The sequence below is a fragment of the Sinocyclocheilus anshuiensis genome, unplaced genomic scaffold (assembly GCF_001515605.1).
Source record: "Sinocyclocheilus anshuiensis isolate Anshui unplaced genomic scaffold, SAMN03320099.WGS_v1.1 scaffold1006, whole genome shotgun sequence".
NCBI lineage: Eukaryota > Metazoa > Chordata > Actinopteri > Cypriniformes > Cyprinidae > Sinocyclocheilus > Sinocyclocheilus anshuiensis.
The window spans coordinates 400,401-425,578 of NW_015540918.1; the positions used below are offsets into that span (position 1 = coordinate 400,401).

The 25,178-nt window shown below is 37.2% G+C and overlaps 1 long non-coding RNA gene and 1 other non-coding gene across 2 annotated transcripts; both read left to right on the forward strand.

Moving 5' to 3' along the window:
- Positions 1–4,591: 4,591 nt before the first annotated feature.
- On the forward strand, positions 4,592–4,674 carry trnal-uaa (transfer RNA leucine (anticodon UAA)). Its single transcript has one exon. It is a non-coding gene; the product is annotated as a tRNA-Leu (tRNA).
- A 382-nt stretch (positions 4,675–5,056) lies between these two features.
- Positions 5,057–7,091, forward strand: LOC107689328 (uncharacterized). The gene is made up of 3 exons (XR_001634322.1): positions 5,057–5,179; positions 5,260–5,432; positions 6,244–7,091. It is a non-coding gene; the product is annotated as an uncharacterized LOC107689328 (long non-coding RNA).
- The last annotated feature ends 18,087 nt before the right edge of the window (positions 7,092–25,178 follow it).

Consider the following 25,178-nt stretch of genomic DNA (forward strand, 5'->3'; position numbering starts at 1 on the left):
GACGTGTTTGTCTTTATCGCCAATAGCAAAATGACGGACAATGGTTCACATTTCCAGTAATAATAACACTGAGTAAATATTAAATAACATTGTGAATAAACAATAAATTGATGAAAACGTGAACATATGGTTTATCCATTCTTCAACGCAAACTGGAGGTAAGCAGCAATTTGCTAAATTGCAGCTAGAACTTATAAAGGTCTCCCTCTTCGTTTTCTTTCTTACGGCATTAAAGATGAAATGGTATTAGTTCTGTTTTTACGCAGGCGCAGTGAGAGAAAAAGCGCTGAGTTTAGGGCAGTTGGTTCGTAGCTCAGCTTCAACTGTGTGATACCCTCACGAGAGCCGACCAAAATTTCTGACATGTCAGAAATTCATCCGACTGTCCGATTGCCAGTCGGGAGAGGTTAATCGCTTCTCGTTTCCACCTACTGCACGACAAACGATGCACGACAAAGCTGAAATTCACCCAGACTCAAAAAAGAGTCGACTCGCACGAGTCAGAATTCGGCTCAAAATCAGATGAAAATCGCACAGTGTATGCCCAGCCTAACTGATTTTACAGTTGAATGGAGTGACTGACCAATCAGTTGGGATTCTGTGGTATAATTGATTCTGATTGGTCAATCGCTCCATTCTATGGTAAAAAGACTTCTAAAGAGTAGCCTATAATTGACCATTCACTCAGACAATATGTATATAACAGTGCTATTGACTCTCGTATCACTTATTTTTTTGTCACATAATACATTTATTTAAAAACTTGTATATGTTTGATGTTCATTAATTTATTTTTATGAAAGGTGTAGTCATCTGGTCATTTCGACAAAATAAACACTAATTAGAACCCCAACGTTTAGGCTACTACACTCTTAAAAAATGTGTTGCAGCAATGCAATAGAAGAACCATTTTTGGTTTCCTAAAGAACCTTTCAGTGAACAGATCTTACATTTTTTTTATTTTATTTTAGTGTAAATCCAAAGAACCTTCATACACTATAAAGAACATTGTGTTCAATGGAAAGTTTCCATGGAAGCTAAAAGTTCTTCTTGGAACCATGAATGTCAAAAATGACAGATTTTAAATTATTCTTTGCTTGCTCTATGCACATTCAATAAAGTATTTTTCTTTTTTTCCCCAACAAAATTATGTTTTAGATAACCTTTAAAAAGAAATAAACATCAACTGAGCAAAAAAACAACAACTTACTGGTATATAAATAACTCTTGCTATTTGATGGAAGAATGAATCAATATACACACAAACCACCCAGATCGCAGGAATCAGATGTGGGGTGAGTAATGCTGGAGGGAAAGTAATATGTACCCACCACCCTCTGCATATTGAAAAGAGAAAGAAAGAATGGACCGTGAGTTTGGAGTTTGTGTTGTGCTCATGGACCAGCTGTGTAAATCTCTCACTGTCTTTCTCAGGGGGAGCACAGACTCACTTTTAGAAACACTGGTATTCCAGTAACTTAAGAACATTTTTCAGGCATGTAACTGTAGAGAGATCAAGAAACAAAGACTGCGGTAAAGCTCTGTTCAATCCCAGTTTAACAAAGACTGAAGCTCTCAGGTGGCCTGAAATAGGTAAAGAGGTCGCTAAGGAAACGAGGAGGCTGTGCATATAAATAGCTTGAGTTATTGAGTCTCCAATAAACCAGTTCCCTTCTGTCTGTCTAACTCATCTTTCTCCACCCCATGCCATTTATTGAAAAACAACTAGTGTGTTATATTGATTCGCAGTACCCTGCAGTAAGCAGGGTCCTTCGTCCACTATTTTTAAAAGTGTGCTTGACAGAAACAGGGTTAGGGTAAGAAACAGAGAATAAATCCCTCCACCCCGATTCAAATTATTTGACATGTCTGGTCTGCCAATAAAGGCTATACAGTCAACAAGCTAACAAAGCTTATAACAATATATCATATATTTCTAATTTAGTTTGATTTTACCTTTTACGTTTTAGCATTCAGGGCTTAATTTCATTGATATAATTTTGAAAAAAAAAAAAAAAACTATGATAACCCATTAATGTGACATCACTGCCCTGCTGTTGAGACATATTGCCACAAAAGGTCAATGTGTGTTCAATCAACTGTATCTGTTAAAAGCAATAATGTTCAGTAGCTTTTTGTGGCCATTAATTTAAAGTGTGCATCTAAAACAGAAATTTACTTCGAGAAATATTCGTTAGATTAAATTGTGACAACTATCCCCGGTCTCTCCTATATGCCACAGTCTATCAGTCCCATCAGGTGAAACACCAACTATATCACAAAAACATAAAAGACCTATTTTTATTTTGTTTCTTGTTTTCAACACCAGGAATAAGTTTCCACATGGAATTCTAGAGTAACACACAGATAAATAACTAAAATAATACAACTTTTGGATTTGCAGTGAAATTTATGGTAAAATTGGTTAGAGGATGAACAACTTTTCTGTTTGCATCTCTCTTTTTTTCATTTAAGTGTGCAAAAAAGGCTCAGTCTGTTGTTCTTACATTGCAGTTTTTACCATGATATGATGATATGATATTGCATTTCTAAAAAATAATTTCCCTTTGTATTTGCCAAAAGCCATTTTTTACTCTCATCTAGTGTGTGGTGAGTATTGATTTTGGACCCTGCATGTACACACAGACCACCACCGCCATAACCACAAAAACGCAGCAGTACTCTCCTTCCCCCAGAGCTGCAAAGTCATTATCAGCTGTCTAGGTCTTACTTATGAGCTCCAAGCTCCCAAGAGACACTGGGATAAGTGTGTTGGTCAGTGGGGGAGGTGAGGGCTGGGGGTCCTGCTCCTAAATGAGGGGCTGAGGAGGAACAGAGGGATTCAGAATGATGAAGGAGTCTTTGAAGAGCTGGAGATGGAGGGTTGATGGCTCTTTGAGGTCTGCCTGGGCTCTGAAGGGCTTTTGTGTCGAAACCTCCTGGAAGAACAGTTCACGTTACTGTGCAGGAGAATAGCTGGTTAAATTGCGCACAGAAAGAGGTTAATCCACAAAGAATAGGCCGGCGGCCGGTAAAGCTAGTGACACAGGGCCTAGAGAAAAGCATTAGTCAATAAAGCACTAATTAAAGTGTTTGCTTGGTGAGCCGTGCAGAAGGCGATCAAAGCCGAACGCGGTCGTGTCACGAATGGGGAAGATTCTTAAGGGGACAACTCACCATGCTTTTCATTCGGCATTAAGGTTGAATAAGAAGTTTAGTTTAGTTTAGTTTAGTTTTTTATAGAGCACATTTCTACTCCCACAAGAGCAGCACTAAGTGCTGTACAATACAATAAAAAACTAAACAAAGACAATAACAAAAACCCAGCATCATAAAAAAACCTGATATTTAGGTCTCTCTTAAATCAGACTCAAAAGCCAAGATATAAAAGTGCTTCCTCAAAGTATGTAGAGTAACAAGATCTGACAAATACGAGGGCGTGAGACCATTTAAAATCGATCCATTGCAGGGATGTTAAGATCGGAGTGGTTCTGTCCCTCTTTCTCATACCGGTCAACAGTCTTGCAGCAGCATTTTGAGCAAGCTGCAACCAATTCACCAATGACTGAGAAACTCCTGTACACAACATTACAATAGTCCAATCTAGATGATATAAAAGCATGAATGATCATCTCCAAATCTCTAGATGAGAGCACTGGTTTTATCTTAGCTATTAACCATAAGTAGTAGAAACTAGTTTTCACCACAGTATTAACTTGTTTTGCAAAATTCAACTTTTTAGCATATGGACGAACATTTTCACAAATAACTAGAAAAAAGGTGAAAAGAGCTAAGAGGGCCAAAAAGAGATGCGGACCAAAAAGAGAAACCATGTCGATGAAAACCTGCATCTCTTTAGCCTAACAAGAAGACCGCTGCACTTTCCTCATTTTCTCAGGCACTTTTTACGATGAAGATAGCAACTCGTAGAGCAACAGGTAACCACAGGAAAGGTAGAAGACATCCATGAGTTAAAGAAATGGCCCTAAATCGGGATACGTCTGCAGCAGTCCCTGGTAGAGAGAAGTAAATCAAGAAGGGCTTGGCGATCATAAGTAAGAACAGCGGTGTTTCTACCGCTAACAGCCATATCGCCCATAACAATACTTATAAAACACTTGACATAGGTGAGAGGCAACGGCAAGCCAGCAAAGCAGCAAAGCGACAACAAGCCAGCAGACAACCTGGCGCCATCTTGAATTCTTCAATAAGAACAATAAGAAATTTGCCCCACATAGTGATGCAGCTGTATGTGGTTGTGTTATCAGCAAACTGGTTCCACTGGACAAATCCAATGGATGTAGTTGACCTCATGGGTTCAACCCCATTTCTGGTAGATCAATGTCATTTTTAAATGGAATACATTAATGTGACTGTATGTGGTCGCATTACCACAAACTGGTTATGAAGTACCTATAGAAGGAACAAAGGGGTTTTTAAAACAACAAAGTAACCAGGATGGCCAAGTGGTTAAGGTGTTGGACTTAAGTTCTAATGGACAAATGTCCTCGTAGATCACTGTGCATTTTATATAGAATATAGTAATGCGGTTGTATGTGGTTGTGTTAGGGGTCTTTAACACCACAGAGTGACCAGGATGGCCGAGTGGTTAAGGTGTTGGACTTAAGATCCAATGGACGCATGTCCTCGTGGGTTCGAACCCCACTCCTGGTAGTTTGTTACTAACAAAATGGTTCTGAAATACTTGTATAAGAAACAAAGGGATTTTAGCATGATGCAGTCACCAGTGTTGCTGAGTGGTTAAGTGGTTGGACTTAAGATCCAATGAGCAAATACTCTTATTGGTGTGAACCCCACTCCTGGTAATGGAATGCAAATACTTTAGATCAAGGGTGCCCAAACTCGGTCCTGGAGGGCCGGTGTCCTGCAGAGTTTAGCTCCAACCCCAATTAGACACACCTGAACCAGCTGATCAAGCTCTTACTAGGCATACTAGAAACTTCCCAGCAGGTGTGTTGAGGCAAGTTGGAGCTAAACTCTGCAGGACACCGGCCCTCCAGTACCGAGTTTGGCACCCTTGCTTTAGATAAAAGCATCTGCTAAAAAAGGGGAACAAATAATACAGAAAAAAAACATCAGCAGCAACAAAAAATGCTATACTTGAGATGTTTAAACTAGACTTCAAATCAGTATTCTCCACACAGAAGACAGAATATTGGTAAAATATTAATTTGAAGGTCAAATGTGCAAGTGTGCCGAGGTCATTTTAATAACCGGATGTTTGTTTTTTTTCCTCAGAAACCTCTTTCTCTGCTCTCCCATGTGTATAGCGGCTGTGTGTGTCTGACGAATCAGGTCTCGACTCACATGAACGCTTCACTATATGAGTGCTAATAAGAACTATGTCAGGAGGGACACCTGCAGTTTCAGAAAGCGAGAGGAACTGCGACTGACAGCCCAGTGACTGACAGGTTGTATATAGATGCTATCCACACCCTTTACAGCACACAGAGTCAGTGTTGATCTCTCCATTGCTATGGCACCCCTGCAATATTAAGCCACCAGAAACCATGGTTACTGACTTATGTGTGCTTTCCATCCCCACAAGACTGGAGCCGATTTAATGAATGCATTCATTTCATTGCTTTCTAATGCATTCAAAAGCAATTTCATGTGATTTACAAACAATAAATTATATCACATGGACATTTTTCCATTAAGGACTAATGTCGCATAATTTTTGCCTAAGTCAGGTGTTCGATTAAAGATTATGCCATAGTTGTGTTTTCTAAATGTCATTCATTGAATACTTTTTTTTAACAAAGCCATTGCATTTAGATGCCGAGTGATTGCCCATGTTTCCCTTTCTAACAAGCATTTTGTAAATTCATACAGTGATATGTTGCCAGACAATAGCTTTGAGTGGCATGTTATTACAGCTCAAATAGATGGTTTTAACAGTGTCCACATAATAATCCACATTTATTTTCTGCTGCCTCATTGAGGCAACTGTGCTTGTTTATTGACTGTTCACCCATCTTGAAAAGAATTGTTGTGATGAAAATGCATTAAAAAATGTAAATGTAGAGCCATATTTGCCCACCTTTGATCTAACCATTAGTGAGATTATGCATTATAATTCTCTTTAAAAATGATTAACATTAGCTGCTTGGAATGAGTAAGTATCCAGACTTATGCAAACGTAACTCATTCATGAAGTGTTTTTCTCTTCACCATCTTCACTTACAACTTGTTCTTTGTGTTGTTTGTTGCTCATTGCAGAGCCCCAAATACAGACCCTCGTTGTGACTGAACAGTGCAGGAGCATCCATAAATCGGGAAAACCTGAGTGAGCCCTGGTTGGGGGGTCACCAAGAAAGGTTCACTTCCCTTTGGTTGTGTGGTGCTGAACAGCAGGACAGGCCTGGTTTTTCTCACCCTGCCTTCCCATCTGACAACAAATAAACAGCCAGAGGTCTTTAATGTGCCATACAGATGACACCTCCAATCTCTTCCTTCACAAAGAGTTCAGGAAGCTTTGGGTGTCAAGACAAATATTATGGCAGTGGAGTTTCATTTGGCGTGTGTCTGAGGCTTGAGTCTTTCCTTCTAACTTGTGCGTGAGCTGAAGGAAGAGTGTGGAAGTGAAAAACACAAGAGGAACCATCTGTCTGGTGAACAGTTCTACATATGGTCTGACATTGGTCTGTGTGGAACTGGGACTTTAATGAAGAGTCATGACTAGAAAACAGTTAACAATGCATTATCTGTCGCTCTGTTGTTCTCTCTGTCTGTAAGCCCTATAAACTTTCAAACCTCAAGGACTTTTGTTTATTTCAAAACTTTCAAACAAGACTTTGTCAAAGCCACCATTCAAAGGTCGGATGTAGTGTTCTATGTCCTTCCAATAAAATTCAAATTGCAATTCTGGATACGGTTTCAAAAATATACAAATAAAGTCATGAGAAAACTTTGTTAGTCTTTGTTAGTCACCATAAATGAGGATTACTACTTGAGAGTGGTTTCTTTTTACTTGGGCCAGTAAGCAATCACCTAGCAACCACCTAGTATGCCCCAATAACTGCCCTAGCAACCACTTAGTTTATGCCACCATCCACAACAACCTAGCATTGTGGCAACGGATTTTACACGGGAAAGCACCACTCAGTTTTTTCTTGGAAAATCTAATTTTGACTAGTTTGTTATTAAAACAAAACAAAACAAAACAAGACAAAATAAGACAACTTAAAATGTGACTTACCCAAATAGATTTTACAACTATCTGTTTCACAGTGGATAATGTTGTATAATGTAAAGAATGTTGAGCAATATCATTTACCCACAATTCCTCAGTGATGTTATGTAGAACAGATCTATTCTTTGCTTTATCTAGCCAGCAGGTATCTTCAAACCTGATTAACACCTTGACCAATTATGCAGATAAATTTGCGAAAAAATATTTGCCTCCCCGCAAGGTGCTGTCAAATGACATTACACCCAAACTAATTATAAACAACTCCCCCAAGTACCCTAATCAGATATCAGCTCTGCGGTACACAATCTTCACAGGAAATGGAATTAATCTAGAAGGATCTGAATGACTCAGGCACTGTTTCGCGTGTCTCAGTCTCTGCCACACTTTTCCACAGTCTCTCATCACAGTATTTGAAATTAGACCTGTCATTTAAACCAAAGGCTACGTTTATTAGGAGCCAGCCGGTCTCATCAGCACAACTGAAAAAACATGGCCGGAGCACTCTAGTGCTAGTGCTGAAAGAGTACCAGATATGTTCCCATTCGCCTGCGAGACAGACATGGAGCCGGGAAATAGAGGATTAGCATGTGGCGTGGTCTCTGACCACCTCATTTCCTTCCCTGGAGCAATCTCCGTCTTCATCTCTCGCCTGCAGCTACGCATGCTATTGCTTGCCATCTTTGTGTCTCTGAGTGTCAAAGCTTTCTGTTTTCCACACCACTCCACCCAACCCAATGTACCACTGATATCTGCACAGACTGATTTCTTGTCTTGGCTAACGGCCAATGCTGTTTTAGGATGATTTATAAGACTTCACTTCTTGTCACTTGGTGGGTATTTTAAGGCACCAAGCGATCTTTATAATACCATTAATCACCAAGTGTTGTGTAAGGCATTGGTTTTATACCCCAGTTCTCAAGTCAAGGCCAAATTGAGACTTATGAGCTGTGCAGATGAGAATAGCATACTACCAATACTATTTCTGCAGTGTGTAGCATGTATATTTTTCAGAGCATGCGAAAGTATGGAAGTATGACTTAAAAAGAAGAGGTCTAATATAATGGAGAAAACGATCTTCTAGCATTACTTATTCATCACAAAGAATAACCATATAACCTACTACATTTGTCAAATCATGCATAGTATACAACAGAGCACACATATCCCACAATACAATGTGCTCAACTTTTTCCCTTTTTATATTAAACTGGAAGTAATATAATCTGCAATGTTATTTTTGACCCATTATCTTGACCTGACTGCTAGAAATTTATATACAAAATTGTGTTCAAACGAAACCATTTTGTATTTGTAAAAATCAAATGTGTCATGTGATACAGTCATGTGACATCAATGTAGCATACTACTGTTTGAAATGTTGGCTGAATTCTGTTCTATTCCGAACACAAAGCTTTATTTATTAAACACCAGCATAAGAAATTTCAGTGGAAGTCGTTCACAAATCATCAAATTCAAACATTTGGGGTCGATACAATTTTTTTATTAGTTTTTTTTTTTTTTATAAAAGTCTCTTATGCTTACCAAGGCTGCATTTATTTGATCAAAAATACAGTTAAAGAAAATAATATCGTGAAATTTTATTACAATTTAAAATAATCGTTCTCAATATTAGTATATTTTAACATGTAATTTATTAGTGTGATGGAAAAGCTGAATTTTCAGCATTACTCCAGTTTTCAGAGATCCTTCTAACACGCTGATTTGAAGTGTTGAAAACAGTTGTGTTGATTCTTTGATGAATAGAAAGTTTAAAAGTTTTGTTCAAACTTTTGGTAGTGTAAATTGTCCCACTGAATTGAACACAACTGGTTATGCAAGAATTGTTTCACGAATGACTCGCTCATCTCGGGTTTCATGAATAAGGCCCATAGTCGGTTTGATTTATTTTCGAGAGGGTTCTGGAAATGCATATCCCTGCTCAATCTCTGAACCCTGTGGCCTGAGATGGAGGGGAACTCATGAAATATGAATTAGATTGATGGATTTAAAATGACAGGGATTAGGTGCAAATAAGAAACCTCGCTTGGTCTGCTTTTAGCTCCCAGTCTGTTAAATCACTTGAATTAGTCTAATGGTCTTTATTGACGTCCGTTTAGCCTGTTTCATGCAGTGGAAAAAGCATGCTTGACTTGCAGCGTGCCATGAAGTAACCGGTCCTACAAATTAAGAACGGCTTCCTCTCCCAGCCACTCCACTTTTCCAAACATGAGGCTTTTCCATGCTGGAAAACTGCTCGGTCAGCTCTAGAGTTGCAAAACAAACAGCTCAGTTTGTGTTGACCTGTGGCTCTGATCAGTCTCCTGAACCGTTACATTCTCAATGGGCTTAATCTCCATTTTTGGAGAGGGGTGTAAAGCGGGCCCCCTTCTGTAACCCCACTGGCCCCCTGCTCGTACTTACTTCCAACATTCCTGCTGAGCAGCTGGTTTCCAAGGCAACTGCAGCAAGCATGGATGACTGCAACCATGCAGTCATCTTTTGTCCTTTTGGCTGATGAGATAATAACACCTTGCTTCTGAAACACACGGGGAGTTGCTCTGATTGGTGACAGCTTGTGCATGCTTAAACACAGCTGGCAGAGGGCATCACTCACTGTCACAGACGTGGCAAAATCAGACAGATGAAATACGGCCCACTCAGATTCAGTCTCTATCACTCTTCCTTTGGAAGGAGATAACCTTGAGCCTTAAAGGAACAGTGCACCCAAAAATGTAGATTCCATCATTTACTCACCCTAATGTCATTCCAAACCTACAGTATACTTTGGGTAACATTCGAAACACAAATTAAGATATTTTTAATGAAACCTGAGATGTTTCTCTCCCTTCATTGAAAGTCCAAGTAACCAAAATATAAAAGATCCAAAAAGGTCATAAAGGCATCGTAAAATGGATCCATATCAATAGAGTGGTTTAAAGGGATAGTTCACCCAAAAATGAAAATTCTGTTATCCTTTACTCACCTGAGTTTCTTTCTTCTGCTCAACAAAAAATAAGATATTTTGAGGAATATGGTTAACCAAAGAGTTTCTCGTACCCATTGACTTCCATGGTATTTTTTTATCTTGTCTTATGAAGTGATACAACAGCTTTACACGATGAACAGATTTAGTTTAGGGTTTTATTTACATCTAAACAATGATCGAAACATACATAGTGCACATTACATGGCAAACATGAAATTTCAAACATAATGTTTGTTTTAGTGTGTGATGCACATATTAGCTTGTCATTTGTGAAGCGCTCTCTGTATGTGTGTTGATATGTGAATAAAAGCCTAAATAAAAACTTGTTAATCATATAAAGCCATTGTATCATCTCACAAAACTTGGATCAAACTTAATTTACTGTATATGGATTCATTTTACGATGCCTTTATGACCTTTTTGGATCTTTTGGTTATGTTCAAGAAAGGGACAGAAACCTCTCAGTTGTCATTAAAAATATCCTAATTTGTCTTGAAGATTAACCAAAGTCTTATGGTTTTGGAATGACATGATGTTGAGTAAATAATGGCAGAATTAATTTTTGGGTGAACTACAGTATGTCTAAAAATTACATTTTTGTCATCATTTACCTCATGTCATTCCAAACCTTTATGACTTTCTTTTATCTGTAGATCACAAAAAGAAGATATTTTGAAGAAAGTTTCAACTGCTTTTGTTCATACAAAAGTCATCCAAAACAACTATGGCTTGACACACTGTATGGACAAAAAACACTGAGACATTTTTTCAAAATATCTTAATTTATGTTTCACAGAAGTAAGAATATTAGGCAAGCTAATATGAACTACTTTTATCTAAACTGATATTTAATATACAATAGGTCTAGGATGACAAGCACTAATGCTCATATTTCTATGTCAATCTCATATGTACCTGCATGCTCGCCCATGTCTTGGCTTCATCTACTGTCACTGAGGCGGCAGACCATCACATCATTGATTGATTATTTGTGATCTTGCACGATGATTCATTCCGATCACTCATCAGCTCTCGGCACACTATAAACAACCAAAAGGACGATGTCAGTGAGTCATATTTCTATCATTTTTACTCAGTGCCAAATGCAACTGATAACCCTATCGTGCGTCGGTGACATGTCACAGCTTGCCCCAGCTGCCAAATACAGACGTTCCTAATTAACTTCCAGGCGAGGGAACATGAAAGTTTCAGGGTGCATTTCACCAGCAGCACATGCAACTCGACGAGGGGTGGATAAATTGGCTGTGGGCCACTCTCTACCCCACGTTCCTCTCAGGAGGCCTGTGGAGACAGGTAAGCCTATATTACCATCTGGGCTCTAACAATGAGAATAAGCCTCCATTCTTATTTAGTGGCAACTTCTAATTGGGCGGCTTCCTTTCAGGGTGGTCAGGAGGGAATTTGGTTCGATGGTAAATTCATGTAGGCAGCCAAGATCAAATTTTTTGCTACAAGCCAAAGATATTGGAATATTATATACGTAAATGATTAGATGTCAGATAGTGACTTGCATTTCAAAGACTTGAAATATGTAATATGAAATGCAAAAAAAAAGTGGATCAAGTATGGAAAGATGTTCTGATTCAAATATATATATATATATATATGGCTCAAAAGTTTTCAGTAAGATTTTTAAAAATAAATATACACTTTTATTCAGCAAGGATGCTTGTAAGACATTTATAATGTTACAAAATACTTCTATTTCAAATAAATGCTGTTCTTCTGAAAAAAGGAAATCACTCGGCAAGGGGGAGGGTGTGTGTGTGCTTTCTTTGTGTGACAAGCCACTTTGAAAACCCTAAATTAAATGTCTTCTCTAAATAATTACATGCTACCACAGATCTAATGGCCAATTAAATTGAGGGTTGAAAACATACTGCATCATTTTAACGTTAAAAACATTACTAAGCAGTTAACTAGATTCATGTGCGTGGGATGGTGAGTGAACGAGTCTCAGATGGTTTTGATTGGAAACCAGGTGAACTGATAACCTCAGGGATAAACACTCAAAGCCCACGGTGTGTCCTCTGAGGCACAGACACACATCTTGACCGCTGATGAACTCCCTGATGAGCTGGTGGGGATCCGTTTTATACCCATCAGGTTGCCTGTAACTTTTCCGTCTCGGTTTTGTTAGCATGTAGCCACCCATGTCGCTCCCTCCCTTGCGTTTGTTGCTCAGGGTCAGCTGTCATCCAACCCTCGGGAGATGTGAGAGAGTCGAAAACAACAGCCAGAACACGATGCCCAGGAACACTAATGATTGCATGTTTATTTAGAACAGGAAGATGCAAAAAAAAAACTGACATTACTCTGTAGTCCTGGGGAATAAGTCTTAAAATGTTGTGCAAAATAGGAAATGGCACTCAAGATATGATATGAAGGTCAAACCCAGTTTAAATCTAACCAAATAATTCCTTAAAATAGATTTCCTTTTAGTTAAATCTGATAAACAAGCAATCGTGCAAAAAGCTAAACTGGTCTGGCAATGCAAAATGGATAGACTTTAGCGTGAGAATGGATGAAGTTTCCCAATAGGCCTAATTAGGAAAATAAAGGTGGAGGAGGGATAGCTGGAGTGAGATGAAACAGCATTTATATACTTTTAACAATACGACTGGCTGGATTGTCTGGATATGCTCCTCCTTAAAACTCAATATGTAGTGTGAAACACATTATTATAGATGGATTAAAAAAATAAAAAGCTCTCCGTGACTATGGAGAAGAAAGGATTTGGAGAGAGGCTTAAAAGATTATTCCAGATCTTCGTTTCTCCAGATCTCCTGAAGGTTGCCAATTGTAATAAAAACTATAATGTGTGGGGTGCCAGGATTTGAGAAACGGCTTCTCTTAAGACGGGCCAAAATCTTTACAGGCCACTTCAAAGCTGCTTCATATCTGCTTTCTAACTCTGTATTCATCTTCACTTAAGCCCACAACGTTGCCTTTTCATTTGAGTTAAACCCCACAGAAACCACTGTAGCAAAAGAGGACTCCATTTAACTGCACCCACTGAGCCTCTAATGCTAATAGACAAATAACAAAGTACCGCACAGAGTTGAAAACAGAGACATGCATTTGGTTACGACTGAATGAAGTGCAAGTCCTTCTGCGAGACTTCCTCTGATTCCCGTGAAGAGCAACTTTTTGGTATTTCCCTGAATCAGATTCTTTCTTCCCTGTTTCCCCCTTCAGCCGGGCACCCATTTCAAAGACGGGTCCAGCTGGGGCGTCCCGCCCTCTCTACCTCCATCACAGCAGTGTCTTCCTGTCATCCCCCACTTTCTCACCTCATCCTCTCTCCCGTTAGCAGTGTTGGGGAGTAACTAGTTACATGTAACGGCGTTATGTAATTTAATTACAAAATAAATGTAACTGTAATCAGTTACAGTTACTAAGAATGTACTAAAGCAATTATTTCCGAATTCGCCATTCGATTACTACATCTCTAATAAATCATGAATCGGTTAGTCGTGACTGGCAATGCTTCGGCTCGCGGGCTCTCCGTGCTCTCCGCCAAACGGTTTGGATCAGAGTAATCAATGCGAGAGAGAGAATGGAGTGGACTGTGGAAGCGCACAGGTGGAGCAGAGAAGCAACACTACTGTTCAGGGTTTCAAGTGCAGGTCAGTTTCATCTGTAAATATGCTATTGTAGTTTTGTCTCTGTTTACTTGTTAAGCTTGTTGTTAAGCAGCAGCAGCCATTTGCTCATCAGTCATCACTCAAAATACTGTATAAAGGACATCATTATTACAATAAAAGCAAGGTTAATAGTATGGTGTTAAGTATTAGGATTTTTCTATAAATATATTGTCGTGATGTACTAATTTTGACATGGGCCTGATTTTGTGGTGGATGTGTTGAAATTTGATAATATTAATTCAAGTGATGAAGGATTTTGGAAGTCTGACAGTGTTGAGCACTACTGTAAGGTTAACCCTGCAAGGTGTACATTTTTGAAAATGATTAACAGTTGCAAATAAACCTTCATTAGAAATTTATAAAAGTAATCAAAAGTAATCAGTTACATTACTTTAATAAAGTAATTGAAAAAGTTACACTACTATTACATTTTAAATAGGGTAACTTGTAATCTGTAACCTATTACATTTCCAAAGTAACCTTCCCAACACTGCCCGTTAGTCACATAAGCCCATCAAAGCAAAGACCACAACTTTTCTGACTGGTCTATTGTACTCGAAAGCAGCCAAAATCAAAACACCAATCAAAGCATGACATGTGCATGTGAACATTAGGGCTGCCAAAGTAAATGCGTTAACTTATGAGGTGAATTAACAGTGTTAAATTTAACACAGTTAATGCATTTAGCTAATTTGACATTAAAATGTCTAAAGCCTGGTCAGAATATAACCAGCTGGGCTCTTGCTTATCAGTGAATGATAGAGAAAAACCTTCTTGAGAGTTCAGAGGGTACATTGAAAAAAATTTGTGTAAAAACAATTTTCACTCTGCTATTAAATTACACAATTAATTACAAAGAAACATCAAGTAATGCACTGAATTAAACATGAAATGTTAAAGTAAAAAGACTGAAATAGTATTTTCTTGTAAAAATGTACTCCAAGAATTTTTGTAGTGTTTAGACTTAAAATATTTTTTTTTTTTTTACAAAGTCTTGCATGAACAAGCAAGCTGTAACCCGTAATCTGTAACCTGCCTTTCTCTCAGCAAATCAGATTTGAAAAAAAAACTACTAATTCACTTAATTTACATGCATGAGTTTCAATTTCCTAAAAACAGAAGATGTCAACAACATGAAAAAATATTTTAATAATAATAATAAAAAAAATGCATTTCTATACTATAGCTGTCACAACAATTTTTAGGCCTGATTATCAAACCTTTGGACATAAAATGCTTGACTGACTGACATTTCTGTAAAATGTAGTTTTCAAGCCGTCACATGGTATCTCATATGAGTGTATCGTGGCAACAAGGCATTTAACCACATCATGATGATTTATAACGCGTCCCTCCTCAACTAATTGGATCATTCCAACACTCCCTGAATTTACTTATAAATCAAATCCAGATGAAACAATTTAGAAAAGTTATTCGCAAATCTTTATATGACAGAATTTAATTATAATAATTAGATTTAGTTATAATAGTTTAATTAAATGAAGCGCTGAAGCACAACAAGTATGAAACGCCACCTACCATGAGAAAAAAAAAAAAAAACTGTTGGTGGCACCAACATGACATTTAACTACAATGATTCAGAAATGAAATAAATGATTTATGGATTCATCCTAAACCTCGTGTCTTCTTTTTCGAAACATAATCTTCTGTTGCTGTTTGTCACTATGTTTTCAATTCAGTTACATAAATGTTTTTTTTAATTTTTATTTATAGTAAAATTAATTTATTAGATAAATTAAGTAGCTTCGCATTCTACAATGCAGTTTCCCTAAAACTGAGAGTTATCACATTAACTACAGAAATCATTTTTTGAATCTCTAACAGCCCTAGTGAAAATACAGAAGAAGGATGAGTTTTTGTTTGTTTGTCGTATAACGCTTCGTCTCTCTTGGAAACAAGTGAACAAAAGCCTTAATGACCTAAAAACTGCAGACAGACACATATAAACACCTTTTTACAGATCAACTGGTTTGTTTCTTGGTTTTCTTGTCCAGACGTGAAAGACAGACAGAAACCAGCCCAACTGTAAATGGAGTCTTATTGATTTTACAAGGAAAACCTCGAGGTCTCGCCCAGGTGAAGAGAAAACAACAACTCTGCCCTATTTCAGCTGAATGGCAGTAAGCCGCTCAATTGATTCCTTTAAGAACCGTGTGAACATGGTGTGAATGGCTTGGTGGAGATGTATTCACAACCTCTAACTGTTTTACTGAGAATGTCAGAAATACTTATTTTAAAGCTGGAGGCAGTAGTAAACATCTTAGCATGACCGGGCACCAACATTCTGCTCTGTTGCTGGACTAGTATCATAGTATCGTAGACTAGTATCTGGACTGTAGGCCAAAACTGGACAGTGTGATGAGTTACAATGTCATTTGAGTAGCTGACATTAAACTGGTCTCGCTTTAGCAGCTAATGAGACCCTTTCAGCACTGACGATTTGACAAAGTATATCTGTTGTGGACAGACTGGAATGTGGAAACATCTCTTCTATACAGCAGCCTGGATGTTTGCATAAGCAAAATGTCAACAACACTGTGCCCTTATTTTATTTAAGATCCAAATTTATATTCCAAAATTTTATTAGGTTAGGTTAGCTAATTAGGTAAAAACCAAGAAGAAAAGCTCCAAATCATGTAATTGTCTTGTTTAAACCCTTCATAAACTTCAGAAGCCTCTGAAAATTGTAAGTAAAACCCATTCAACAACCTTTCATACTTTTACAGAAGCTTCTTAAACTCTCTGATTTCCTCTAAGACTATGTTAACTTACATGAATGCTTGGCATGGAGATCTTCACCAAAGAGAATCCAGAAACCTTAAACTCCAGAAACCTCCAGTTTCGGCGTGGCTTTGGGTTGGAAACTTTGAAAAGTCAAAAAAAAAAACACAGGATAGATCTCAAAAACACAGAATACGAATAAGGATTTGGACTCCCTTTCCTACATAACACTTTTAAATAACTTGAAATAAATTTTAAATAAATGTACAGATATTATGACAATAACTGTTCATTAGTTTGTGCAAGGATCATTAGCTGCTGCACATTCTTATTATAATAAATCTACTAATTATAAATAGTACATTTCTAAAATTATTTATCATATTAATCATATTAATAATAATAATAATTACATATATATTAATGCTCACAAAAGCTGCATTTATCATTTATTTGATCAAAAATACAGTAAAAACAGTAATATTGTTAAATTTAATTTAAAATAACTTTTTTCTATTTCCAGCAGCCAGTACTCCAGTCTTCAGTGTTTGTTTATATATATATATATATATATAGGTGCATCTCAATAAATTAGAATCTGCTTAGTGCATAAATAAATAAATATGCATGAAATATTGTTTTTAGGTACAATTTTTGGAAATATTACCATAAAGAGAGCGCATAGTAATATGTATTCAAAATATTTGCCTTCACAGTGCTACAACTGACTAATCAGAATCAAGCACTCCGAAGAGCTACATAATAATGTTTGTCTGTGAGGGCAAGACATTTTTATGAAACCTCCGCTGAATTCAGACTGTTGGAAAAAGTGCAGAACTACAATTATAATTCAGCAGTTTAGTAAATAACACCCACTCTTTCTCTTCACCTGCTTTTGCATTTTCACTGCAGTGGCACTATGTACGGCTCAGCTTGTTTTAAGAAGGGCTTTTGCAATTTTCCCACATAATACAGATGGCACAGCTAATGACTTCTTTTACACATTCTGTGTAAAAACAGCATCAACAGGAAATTTCTTTGCGATTATTTTCTAAAAGTAAAATTTCATGCCAAACCAAATGCAGCTGATATGGAAGAAATAACCGTCATTAATTCTCATTAGGGCAGTAGACACAACTTCCTCTGTTCAGTGCTCTGTAGGAGAGGGAGAGAGAGAGAGAGAGAGAGGGAGAGACTTTTTTTGACTTTTTCAAATAACTTTTATTACAATAAAATTAACAACCATTAGCTATTTCTTCACAGTAAAATCCATTCTCAAATATTTACCAACTTAAAACAAAACACAACTCTCCATTCACAACTGAGCATAAGGCTTCTCTACAACACCATATAGATTCAAACGTCATTAAATTATTCATCATTTTATTCATTTAAACTAACAACAACTGGATTTGAGGAACAATCTGAGGAACATTCAATAACGCAACTCACCATCAAAAGACTGTTATGCCGTTATTGTTTTAGAGCGAGAGAGAGGTTAAAACACTCAGACTCCACAGTCATTCCCACTCTATCAGGCAGGTTTATGGCCATTTGGATGTCCCCGTCCCCTCTGTTGACTCATTATGGCAGACGTCAGTGCCTGTATTTTAGGTAAATTATGGTGGTAAAAACAAGATCGAATGACAGAGTGCAGATGCTTTCCTACAGCTGTTCGTTTTTCTAGTAGGCTTTGAGTACAGGAAACCTGAAGTTGGTCAGACCATTAGATCATGTACAGTACGTGTGAACATTATATTTGTCCACAGACCATTTCCTACAAATGTATTATTCTCAACAACCCACATCAGTGTTTTGGAGGCAAAAGATTTGAACTGATAAGTATTAAGATTCAGAAGTTCCTAAATATTAAGATGACCAACAATGGAGGCTGTAGAGTAGCAGATTAAACTTAATTGTTGATTTATTCCACTTTATATCATTGTGCTGTCGGTTCAATCTGTTCCTGACTGAGTCCGTCTATACGCACAGGTGGCACAAGCCCATCAGACGTTCTCCTCAAACAACAGCACTCTGTTTGTTTATCCCCGTTTGACTGTCCAGACAACATAGACACATTTCATGCTCCACAAACTACATCAATGCTTACTGCCTGACTAAAATTAGCATATTAAACAAATACAGGCCGAGCTACTTTGCATGAAAACACAAACTAGTGTAAAACTTCTTTGTTAAAAGAATGATGGAAGTTTTCAGGTAACAATTTGGGGCTGGACAATGTAACTAAAATTATATCTCCCCCCAAAAAAGGTCTGCTAAATGTATAAATGCAAATGTAAAAATCTATAAAAAAATATAAAAACAAAAGTATACATAATTATAGACCACTAAATCATTAAAAATAAATATATTAAAATTTAAAAAATTTAAATAAAGTATAAATATATAAAATATAAAATATTTATATTAAATAAGTAATAAGTATATAACATAAGTATATGAAAATATAATAAAATAAATAATGTATATATAAAATCTCATATAAATACATAGTCTGCTACGTAAAGTGACTAAATACTTATAAATATTCATTAAAATAAATATATTAGTCAGCTAATTGACTAAATTGAAAAATGATGTATATACAAGATATACTATACATACAGTCTGCTGAGTGAGTAAATATTTATAAATATTTTTAAACATTTGAATCACATTCATAATATAAATATTCACAAAATGATAGATAGAGAGATAGATTATAATATATTATATTTTTATATCATTAACAAAATCATTGTGAATTTATTGTGAATATCTGATGTGGCATCACATAGCCTTAGCAACCATAAAACAAAAGGTTAGTATGCTCACGTGGTCATAATTAGCTTTTCATTAAGCATGGCAAAGGGCTTTTCTTTGAGCATTGAGTGCAAGTCATGGATCAGTCTGACAACCTAATGACTCTCTCTGGGCTTATCAAGAAAGTCATCGATGCTTTTAAAAACCGCTGGGCTGCTTGTACCATAAATGTCATTCTTCAGGGCAAGTCGAACCAGGTATACCCTCAGACAATTATGCAACCTGGAGAAGAGAAAGAGAGGGGAAGGATTATGCAACCTGTTTTTGAATCACTCTGCGGTTGTGCTCCTAAATTTTATTCCATGCGAATGCAATTGCCTCCCGCCGGCACACCGATCACACAAATAGCTGGGATTTTTGACATAATGAGCGGCAGCTCCAGTGTTTGCATTCGCCTGATAGCAACAGCACCATTCTGCAATTTTCATTATGCAAAAACCTAATTAAGTGTGTTTGAAACTCATTGAAAAGCAAAGTCCCCTGGTCCCTCCCTCCCCCCTTAAAGCCAACATCAAATATAGCTGTGGTCAAAAGTGTCCCTTGACTCCCTCAAGCCTGTTTTCAACATCTCTGATTACATGTAAATGAAGTGTAGGGCCCTGTTGAGACCACCAACCCCTCTCCCCTCCCCTCCCCACAGGCTCCGGTGACCTCAACAAGCCCCTCTTTCTCCCCTCTGGGTTTAGACGACCCCTCCCTCAACGGCTGGCCACAGCAGGGCTCGAGCTCTGATGACACACCGGGGAGAAACTAAGAGGGGGAGAAAAGGTCTATTAAGGAGACAATGTGTTTCACAATAATCACCTGCCTGGCTCTCGTCCATTACACATGCATCTCTCCCACCGAAACCCTGCAGCGCTTTCTTAAGAGGTCAGCCAAGGAGCTCATTTAAATAGAGATGCATTTATCTGTTTGTGGGTGACTTATGGCCTGTCGGATTGGGGCACTGCTGGTAAACAGCGATTTCTACTGGTTCCCAAGATTGAAGATAGCTGGGAATCGTGGGGTATTTATTGATCTCCAAGAAGCGTGTGGCGTTGACGCAGAATGATAATAATAATAATAATAATAATAATGTCACTGCTTTCTGCTGTCAGAGTCCCTGTTAACATCCGTTTTAATCATTACAATCATACTGTGGAGTAGTCAGAAACACATATCATATTTGTAGTGTGAATGCTAATATAAACAGATATAATATTCACCTTTGCTGGCTATGAATGGCTCTGATACTAATACTTTATTATTTATTATTCATTCATGTTTCCATAGAATGGGAATTTGTTGTTGACAATGGCATAATAAATACATAGACATATGCCATATAGACATACACAATAAATAGACACTAGACATAAAAAAGTCATACATTATAAAAAAGAAATAAATAAATGTAAAAAAAACTCTAAGAAAGCAGACATAAAAATATAAAATATTTAAAAATATGAACTAATTTAAAAATAACTTTAAATGTCAAGAAGCCAAGAGTAAAATGAAGTCCTGTTTAAAAAATATGTAAGGTAATAAATAAAATTATTCATTTTATTTATTAATTTTATAAACTATACAAATTCAATTATCTAAATTAAAACAATGCATAAATATAAAAATAATACATTATACAAACATCATACATACATTATATATATATATAGACATTAGAAGTAGACATGTATACAAATAAAGCAGACATAAAAATATGTCATAACATAATTTAAAAATAAATTTGAAATGTTAAAATAACATCAAGGTGAAAATAGTACAAGAAATATTGTAATATAGTAAATTTATATATTGACATAAATCAATATAAATATCAATTGTATTATACATTGTATAAACACATAAATATATGTAAATAATAAATAAATAATATAATCCATTTTAATCCATATATGGATTATATGGATGTGTGTGTGCAATACAAAATTTGAATATGTCAAAATATGTAAAATGCAGGTTAAAAATAACTTATTTAACTTATAAAATTTGTAAAGGCTCATTTGTGCCAAGACATCATAGATCTTCTTCAGTATGCCAGATATCAATATGAATAATAAAAGTCTAGTTAATATGAGAGCTCGACAACATAATTTAATATATATCATTTAACATGATCAATATAACAGATAAATCATTTTTGAAGTGAGAATTATTTTCTTTAAAAATGTTTTGGGCTTTATCAATATGCAGTAGTATGTGATGCATGTTGTCATGAAATCTGAGACTCTCTCCTGGACAAAACGAGATCACAAGTGGTCACAGGAGACACATTTGAGATGCACATTAATAACAGGTGAAAACAGGGCCAGGGTTACACATCCTGGGTCAGATACGCTCTCTGAACATGTACGCTTTTAGCCAGTGAAGACTGGAAAGCTTTCAAGCTTTTATGGATTGTCCAGATCTTCTTTTAACAACCCAGACGGGACATGTTGCATCATCCTAAAGTCTTTTATCCACATACAGATCTAATTGTACAAAGAGCGGAGGGGTTAGGACACAGGCGGAGATGTTGTGGTCTGTCTGGGTCTGGTCCCTTTTGATTTACACATCCAGTATCTCAATATCTGTCATCCATTTCCTCCCATTTAACTTTATGGCTCTTGGTGGCTGTTTGAAGATCAGTGGAGGAGGACAGGCTGCTGAAGGGAAAGGGAAGTCAGAAGTCTCATAAATAAAGTGTCTTGAGCGTGCTGAACGCACCACTTAAGAGATGTTGAACAAACAGAGAGCTGTAATTACAGAGAAACTCAAGGAGAGCCGTCGGTGGAAATCAAGAAGTTCAAGGAGCAAACAAGCCTCAAGATGCTCACTATTGGGCCTCTTTATGCCAATGCAAACGCTGACTGAATGCAGTTGAAACTGTAGATCTATGGACCTATGGAAACTCTAACGGGGTCTCAGTGTATCCTTGAGAAGGGGCAAGGGAAAGGGCAAGTGGGTGGGACGCTGCATTGTTGCTAATGCATTATTCAGCTTAATGTGACAGTGTTTGGGTATTAGTGCCTGTTGAACCGCCATCATGATGGAAACTAGAAAGCGGCTATTTTTTTTTGTCTTCATTAACTCCAGAGTCAGAAGTTCAGATGAGGCCAAACATTTGGAAGAGAAAGAAAAACGATGCCTTTCATGTGCGGCAGCAAATCGGAAACAGACCGAGAACAATATTTCAGGCCAAGTGTAAATCAATGTTAAGCAGTTCCATGTTACTGTCCTGTCTGTCAAACGATCGCTAACATCCCTATGGATCCCAATGGAACATTATAATAATAAGCTGATTGTGAAACTGATGACATGAAGAACCAACTGTCTTCATTTTAATATTATTGACAGTGCTGCAAAGTCATTTTAAGTGTAGAGAATGTGTTAGTTAATCTTAATCAGGATTTGACCCCAAATGTTGGCATGTGTGTGTGATTATTTAGTTAATTATGAATAAACTGACATGTTGAAAAAGCTCCGATTTTGATCATTCAAGTTGACCCTTTGCTACACCCGCCTTAAAACATTTCAACATTTACAACTGTTGCCATCCATTATTTTCTCAGACAAGCTTTTAATACAAGTAGCCACAAATATCTCTGTGTTTGATTGACCAAAAACATTTTTGCAAGTCACACAAGCTATCCAGAAAGAAAAAGCATTCCCCCCCCATTTCTATCATTTTGATTATTAAAGTTAATGACTGATTAGCTGAGCATCACAATAAAGGTAAACAATATTAAAATATCATCAGCTGTTCCAGTTGTTAATCTCTGGTTTTGCTAACCCAGTGATGCTGGTGGAAATCTCTAAAGCTCTCTTCAATCAATAGCGAACACAACCAATAAAACTAAAGCCAGAGGCTTAAGAGAGGGGACGATCTAGTTACTGGTTGCATGAAGCAGACAGCCTGCAGCGCATATGACGTACCACAACACTAATAGCCCTAAAGCCATCTGATCACCTTCACTGGCTGAAATCAAGATACTTCTGGGAAATTCTCTCCTGACAATGAATACGAGAAGAGAGCGCCCTGGTTTCTGGTGGGGAGATTGTTTTGCGTGGGTTATCCACCAGTTGTTCATGTATTAAGTTCACCAACTTGGCCTCTCGCTGACCTGGCTGGATGAGCTGGTTTCAAAAGAAGATTGATCTGTGCGTGATCTCTGACAGGCCTGAGAGAGCCCTGGAGAGTAACTCAGAAGCAAGGCTAAATCAACACTGACTGCATGCTTCTCATAGCCCACTGTCTCGGGCCCCAACCCGCCTGCTCCACTGGGCCCAACTGACCTTGGGCGCCAGAGCTACCACAACTGCCCTCTGCACAAATGTAAGCTACAGCGATAGTATGGATTCATCAGGGTACAAAAACAAGGTCACTTCTAAATCTCAGCTTCAATTGGCCTTCTTTGAAGTGTTAATTCATTACATAGATAGTATCAAACACTAAAAATCATGTTTGATCCCTCAACTAACATTTAACCTTCAAAGAAAAGCACTACAGTGATACCAGAGTCAGATAGCACTGCCATGATATTCATATACAATGGTATTTACTTTAAAGAATGTAATGGTACTACCATGGTACAGAACCAAAAATATGGTATTGCAAGAGTATGTCCAAAAAAACAAACATACAAAAAGTACTGCCGCAAATGATACTACATTGACACTAAAATTCATGTAAATACATGGTACATTAATTTCAGTATCATTGTACATGTCCAAAAACCAAGGTAACCATGGTTAATTATTAATAATACCCACCAGATCTAAATATCTTGGTCTTCATTTGCTTGTACTTTCACAGATACACAATGGAAAACACAGTTACAGTCAAAATCTCAAAAATGCTGACATCTAAATTCCCTGTGAACTTCTTAGAAAGAACTATGGAAACATTCTGCAAATTACACTATGCTTTTTTGTTTTTGCTTGTGGTAATCATCTTCAATTCCATTAAAAAAAAAAACTTTAAGGGCAATAATTATCTGCAATTCAAAATATTTAGTAACAACAATATGGATGCACATGGATGTTCGTGAAATCTGACACCATCTTAATGAATTTCCTATACTCTAATCCTTTTGTCCTGGATGTTGGATATCTATGGTTATCATGCGTGCTAAATAAACTAAAGTTTAACTGACTCCGATTACGAGATTTGGTGGTCTCAGCATGGATAAAGAAACATCTTGTAACCAGGCAGGAAAAGCCATGTGCTCCTAAATGCCAGAAAGAGGAGAACACACTCTGGTTTTCACACAGCTGCGGTAATCTAAACAGACGTACTGTGCTTTAAAAAGCCAGACCTATTCCAGGAGGCCATCTCTGCTAGATTCTGGAAACAGAAGGGGAAATCTCTCCAATGCGACTGTGAGAGACACAAGCCAAAAATGAAAGGTCAGATACTCATTTAAGGACAGCAGTCTTGAGTTCAACAGGTTTACTTGTTTGTACTATTGTCTTGCACTAAATATTCAGCTTTAAGTATCATTTGCTGATATTTTTCTCTCCAGATCATCAACAGCAGAGATGTAAATTGCAAAGATGCATTTAAATCAAAAATAAATGCAGCATCTGATCCTCATGTTTTCATTATGTTCTTCAGTGCCAGAGGAGACCTACAGCACTGCTGACACTGACGTGAGTTTGCTGCCCTTGAGCAATGTTACCCAGATGGCATGGAGGAAGAACTTTAATTGTTTGTTTGCTAAAGGCATGCAGAGACTAAAAGTAGATGGCAAATTTAACCACT